This window comes from Aulostomus chinensis, chromosome 8 (assembly GCF_037954235.1).
Source record: "Aulostomus chinensis isolate RoL2024-O1b breed Wild chromosome 8, RoL_Achi_v1.0, whole genome shotgun sequence".
NCBI lineage: Eukaryota > Metazoa > Chordata > Actinopteri > Syngnathiformes > Aulostomidae > Aulostomus > Aulostomus chinensis.
In genome coordinates, this window is record NC_141327.1 from 25,204,496 (window position 1) to 25,211,506 (window position 7,011).

The following is a 7,011-nucleotide window of genomic DNA, read 5'->3' on the forward strand; positions in this document are numbered from 1 at the left end:
CATTCAGGGCTGTTGTCACCGTCGTAGTGTCTTCTGGTTACATGCGTAGTGTCGAGTGCTGCTCTGTTTCCTTTCCAGTTCTTTTGCTTGATACCTCAGAAAAATAGCAGTGGCCTTTTACTAGCATTTGGTTCTGCATGATAAAGATGTAAACAGCATCTCCACGTTTAAAATGATGACAGTGTCACTTTTTTACAAACCCCCTGGTATATGAATATTACAATATGTCACCGATTATACGCCAGTGTGGAACCTCCGGTACTTTGTGTATGTCTGTGTCCGTAGGTTGTAAATCTTTTAGAACTCCTCCGTACTGTCATGGAGAAGAACGTGCATGTCGGAAATGTTTCCTGTAGTCTAGTCAACGCTAGTGCTGTGAAAGAAAAGCATCGAACGCATCGGAAACACTGAGAATATCACAGGTCTTCGTGTGATTATTTTGACAGTTATTTTTCTACTGTGAATGTTGTCACCTCATCTTATCTTCAGGCCTGCCCAGTTTGTGGCTCTCGTGCTGTATTTCTTACACAGAAGTCACAGAGCTCAGCACCGGTTTTGTGAAATACTGTCACATGGTGATCTTTGTAAAACTCAGAACGGGATCAGAGCGTTTTGTTTTGTTTTGTTTTGTTTTTTTTCCTGAATCATCAAAGTTCTCAAACTATCTGGATGACAAGAAAAATATTCTGCCCGCTCATGAAGACAGAAAATCATTTTTATTATTCAAATTTAAAAAAAAAAAAAAGACCAACAAAACAACATGGTCGCCGGAAACATTTGTCCTCGACTTGTATTACATGAATCAGAATTTTTTTTTTTTTATGAATTTTGTCACATTTGTCATTATTTTTCTCGTTTTAATCTATCATTTACGAACCTTAAAAAAAAATCATCACCTTTTCTGCGGTCACACAGAATGAGTTAAAATGTTTGTAGTATTTTTTTTTTTTATTGTTTTAAAGAATATTTATGTATCCAGATGGTTAGAGGAGTGAAGTAAAACACTGAGGTCAGAGGTAAAGTCAGTTTCGTGCTTCTCAAAGATCATCAGGCATTTCTTTTTTTTCAAATCCGATGCTTAAATCTGTGACTTAAACGTGACATCGAGACATGAAAGTCACAAACTATTTCACACCACTTGCCTTTCAATCTTCTATGTGCCATTACGTGGATGGCAAAAACACACATAAGTGAGCATTGCCTTAAAGCTTAATGTAGCCGATCCATCACCAGTAGAAACTCCTCGATTGTATAGAAGAGTAGAAATCATTCCACCACACCGAGCTGGAGCAGTGTCTCAACTGGTGAGTGACTCGCATTGTAAATAATGTAAAGACATAGTATTTTTCTGACTATCAAGATGTTTATATAGCAGTCAACATGAAGGGTGAGAGAGTGACGGAGAGGTGAGCACAGATATTTTAGAACGGTAAAAGCGTCCATATTCTATACCGGATATTTTAGAGCCCCCGGCCTGCAGCGTGTTGACGTGCTGTCGGCTTTCTCCTTTTCCTCTGCGATGCAAATCAAGCTGATGACGCAAAAGAGCCGGCGTGACACTGTGTGACCTGCGCGTAGCCAAATTTAAACACCAAATATCACGTCATGTACGGTCAGGCTTCCAAGTAATGGTCATTCTCACGGTTTAACCTTTAATCGTGGTCTTCGTTTTTTTAACAGAAGCCCCTGAGAAGCCAGGGACCCCCAAATGAGGTGATTTTGCTCGATGTGGATCTTTCTGTCAAATATTTATATCTGGAGAGATATTTCAAACCCATGCAAACACAAGAAAGCTGACTCAGCGTCACAGATGCGACCCTCAAAAAGATCCCTCGATATTATAAATACGTTTTACTGATCGACGACTTTGTATCGTTTTGTGGTATTTTGATCATTACATCAGTCATAATCAGGATGATTAGTTTTTGATTTGAAATGATTAAGAGTTTGTTGTGGATTTTCTCTGCATACCCCAGAAATTCAGGCCTTGATTATATTAATTAGAATCTGCAGTAAATTACTACCATCTCAATACACAAAGAAATTCCCTGAAAATGTTGAAAGTTGGGGGGGGGGGGGGGGGTCTGTAAATTTGACACTAAACATTTAAAAAGTCTGAGAAGTAATTTGTCTGATTTTTCAGTCAAAGGGAAATGAAGTTATTACTTTAGTTGAGGACCCCCAGCGGTTCCCCTGATCCCACTCAGGGAACCGAGAAGTGGTCAAATAGCAGTGAAACTCATACGCCACATCCCCGATCTTAGCCTCTAAATTAACGTGTACAAAGCAGAAAATGTGTCTTTTTTTTCTTTTTAGTCCAAAAGATGACGTGTGTATTATATTCTAATTATAAGTGTTGCTATTTTTCTAATTAACGAATTAATTGTTTCATCTCTAATTGAATGACTCACCTCATCAGCGCCCACTGCCACTCGGCCAGAGCAAAGATTTAACCTGAGTCCGTTCCTGCTGACTTTGTTGACGTGCATCCTTTTGTACATCTTGACGAAAAAAATAACAATCCCTCCAAATCTTTTAACATACGTGCTTTTGCATAAATCGCTCGTAACCGTGAAAATGTCCCTTCTAAATTTATTTGTGGGAATCTACTTTGTGTACATTTGTGTGATGAATTTGGCAACTTGCAGAGCTGTAGCTCAGCGGTTCTCCCTGCTGTCTTTTGTCTCACCCTTTGTGTATCCCACAATGCCCCCTGCTGACACCTTTTAACAGCCCCGGGCTCCACAATAGGTGCCCTTTACGTTTTATCTGTCTGGCTTACAGCAGTTAGAGCTGCTGTGGAATTTGCACAATCCTTTTCACCACTTCCTTGTCCCAGGATGGTTACCGTAGAAACAACGTCCAAACACCAATTAGAATTAGTGACTGAGGACCCTGCAGTTACAGAAGGTTACATTTATTTGTCAAAGTTTACGGTCCTCCTCCCAAAAACGTCAACTGCATCATCCGAAATCACCGAATCTGCTTGCAAATCGTGAAACTGAACTGTTGAGGGTGTTTCGGCTTTTTAAAATCGTGCATAAATGCTGATTGTGCAGTACTGCTCGTACTCTATGAATCTGTTTTTAAGTGTCTTGCTTCAGCCTTCGTTTCCCCAGGAAGTCTTTTGTACACTGGAGAGGACAGATAGCGGTGCGATCCTGCAGCAGGCAGGACGACCACTGAGGAAGTGATGATGGTGATGGTGATGATGATGATGATCACTAGACCACAGCACTGCAAAATTGTGATGTTACTCCAATGCAGGTTATATTTTCTGATGACGACGTCAAAAATCAAATAAAACCACGTTTGCTGTGTAACCCGATGACTTGTTGGGTGTTTTTGTTGTTGTTGTTGTTTTTTTCACTGATCCGTCACATTACTTCAGTCACTTTTACTGTCAATATTGAAAGTTTACTTTGCAGTTTGATGCCACAGACTGAAGTACGATTTTGAGGTACTTGCACGGTACTAGAGTATCTCTACTTCGCGCTAACTTATGATTCCATTCCACTACATTTGAGACGGATGGTGATTGTACCTGCTACTCCAATACATTTATTTTAACAACTTTTCTTCAACTTAACAGGAAGATTTTCAATGACGTTTTTAAAATACAGCATATTTGGGAAGTTTAAACTCATGGCCTCTTAAATCTTTGACTTCTCATGCCTTAGAAAAGCAGGGTGTATAATCAGCATCCTCGTTTATACGCCCTAGAGTGCCGAGCCCTGGAGTTGCCATGAAGAGAGATACTGAGTTTAGTTTAGTTCTGTTCAGTTTAGGTATTTTTTAAGTCATAAGATGTAAGTTATTCCCTTCAGTTTTCATAAACATTTTTGTATGAGTTCTATCTTGTTAGATTGAGGGGAACAAGTTGTATCGCCACTTCTTAATAATAAAAACAATCTCTTTGCCCACAAAAATACCTCTACTTGGCCATTCAAGTGTGTAAGTCATAATGTGGTGATTTCACCCTCTCATAGATTCATTTCAATAAATGCTGGGGGGGGGGGGGTTGTCTCTAAAAAAATCAAAGATTCAATAAAAACTGATTTGTTTATCAGAACTTTTCTTCCTTCTTCCTGTAGTTAATCTAGCTCCGCCCACAGAAACATGCTGCTGACACAATGATGTAATCTTGTCAATTATATTACATCATCAAGCAGAGAGACCAGATTACCCCCCCCCCCCAAAAAAAAATAGGTTGGTTTGGATACTTTGGCGATACATTTGTGGTGAGAATGCCTTGAAGAAGTGAGACAGAAGTGAGCACACCTGACAGGCTGGTTGGAGTGTTCTCCCTCTGAACCACCAGAGGGCAGCAGAGTACGTTTGGTTTGTGGGCATTCATCTTTACCTGGACTTAGCTTAAGTCAATACTTTCACTTTATTTCTCTTTGCGGTGTCAGGATAACATTTTGTTTGTCTACAGTAACAGTGACAGTAAAGCGGTGTCTCAGAGCTTTGTACAAATTAGAAAAAGGCCACTCTGAGTTCTGATACCTCCGCTGTCTTGTGGTATCAGAACTCAGAGTGGCCTTTTTCTAATTTGTACAAAGCTCTGAGACACCGCTTTACTGTCACTGTCCCGTGCCCAAGCCGGGACTCGAACCCGGAACCTTCTTGCTGTGAGGCCACAGTGCTGACCACTGCACCACCGTGCAGCCCAGTAACTGTAATACTTGGTTTAAAAAAAGACTCGTGTGTAAAGTAGCTACTAACTTTGGCTGTCAGAATGAAGTCGTGAAGTAAAAGTACACGCCCCTCTGAGATGTAGCTGAGGACAAATGTCTGGAAAAACAAACAAAACAGAACCCGAAATACACTCCGTTATATTCCACTGTTGATGCTGGCACGGACTGGTGTGAGTATGGACTACTGCAGTAGTATGTGTACTACTGTTTATGAGCGGTAGTACACATGAGATGTCAAATGGCTGGTGACCCGACACGTTTATCTGTAGATCAAAGTTGCTGTAGCCATGTGCGAGGGATTATGCTCCTCTCAATCCTCCTTATCCTGCAGCTCAACCTCAAGAGTAGGATCCTTTACTTTCACTCGGGTACTGCTGCGGGTTGTAGTACTCCTCTGCGGCTACTACTTCTTCTTCTGTGACTTCTGGTGGATAAATGCAGTGTTTTTTCACCGGTTTCAGGCAGATGGCGACTGTTTCTTCAGGGGGAAGAAGGCTGTAGCCATCATCCCTAGAAAGAGTGAGTTCTGTTTTCTTGTTGGTTTGTGGGAACTCTGGGATTTTCATATCCTCACCCTCTCAGTATCGATGTACAGGATAATCCTCATATATAAAACTTTCACCTTGTAGATTCACCCCAGCTTTGGAACACCTGTAGCGTTCTTGTCCCCGCGATGACCTTCCTCCTGTCAAAGGACGCAGTGTCACTCCTGATTCTTTTCCCCGCTCTACTTTGACCTTTAACAAGCAGGTGAATTTTTGAAACCGCGTACAACCACGTTTAGAACATGCAGGCACTCCCCCTACTACACTGACAGGGATTATGGGTGAGAGATCAATGGAGGAACACACTGGGATTAGCATGTAAACACAGCCTACAGGCAAGAGTCCACGTTATCTGTGAGGCTAAATGAACGGAACCGCTCAGGAGCTGTTAGACGTGCGGCTGTCGGGAGTAACTCTGACCTCCCCTTCCTCCTTCTGTTTCTAGGTTTCGATGAAGACGCTGTGAGGGTCAAACACCAGAGACGCTGCGGACCCTGGAGAGAGAGAAGACAGCAGGAGCAGCCATGGGGTGAGGCTTGTTTTTGACACCCTGCATTCAAGCGAAAGGCCTCTTTTAGGCTCCTCATCTATTAAATGAATATTTTTCAACATACCCGTGTCAGATAAACAACGTCCGCTCATCTTGTGTTGTGTGCGGATGAATCTCGACAAAACTCAATCAAGACTTCAGAGCTCAGGGGAGCATCTTTGAATGCCTAATTTTGACCGATCAACAGTCCAAAAACTACAAATATCAATTTGACAGCTGAGAAGTTTTGCTTTTGTTTAAAACAGTTTAGCAAAAGACGAACTCTCCATCAGCACCAGTGAATATCACATCCCGCCACGGTGCTCTGACGTAGATCACGCGTCAGAGTCAGCAACAGAAAAACAAACAAACAAACAAACAAAAAAAAAACAACTTCATGATGTACATTTTCACATCAAATTTTCATGGCGTGTCCGTCGTCAGCATATGCTAAACCAAATGAAAGAGACAAAAGAGGCCGGTCAATTATTCAGCGGCCATTCAGGGGTCCTCTGTGCTGATCCCGCCATGCTCGACTGAACTAACGACTGCAGCAGGTGCAGGCAGATGAAAGATGGCATAATTCTGCTCTGCATGTTCTGTTTCTGACCATAAAATGGGGTTTTGTAAAGAGACGCAGCTTTCTTTTTATTTCCTTTCTTTTTTTCTGGGGGGGGGGGGGGGTTGGCGCTTGATATTTAAAGTTTAGCAGTGGCTGAGTGGGTTTTAATTATTCTGTTGTGTTGATTTATCAAAAGTCCAACTCTGTTGTGGATTTTTTTTTTGTGATTACTGGATTTTTTTTTTTTTTCGTTATCGAGAAACAAAATTCAGATGTAATAATGAACACAAATCACTGCGGTGGGCGTGTGTGTATGGACTGCATGCTAAGCAGGTACCCTTTCAACAGTGACACACACACACACACTCACACACACACACACACACTGCATTAGTTTTCTAAAATAGTTGCAAGCCCTTCATCAAGATCATTCCCTTCCCCCAGCTCCGAGACACACACACACACACACACACACACACACACACAAACACACACACACACACACACACACACACACACACACACACACCAACAATAAACCTCATACCGCCTTTCACTCTATCACACAAAATCATTAATGGAAACGGAATGCAAATAACTTGTTTCTGTCTTTCATTCTTTCTTTCTTTTTTTTTAATTCTGAAAAGACTCTTTCATGGGCTGCTGCATAATGTA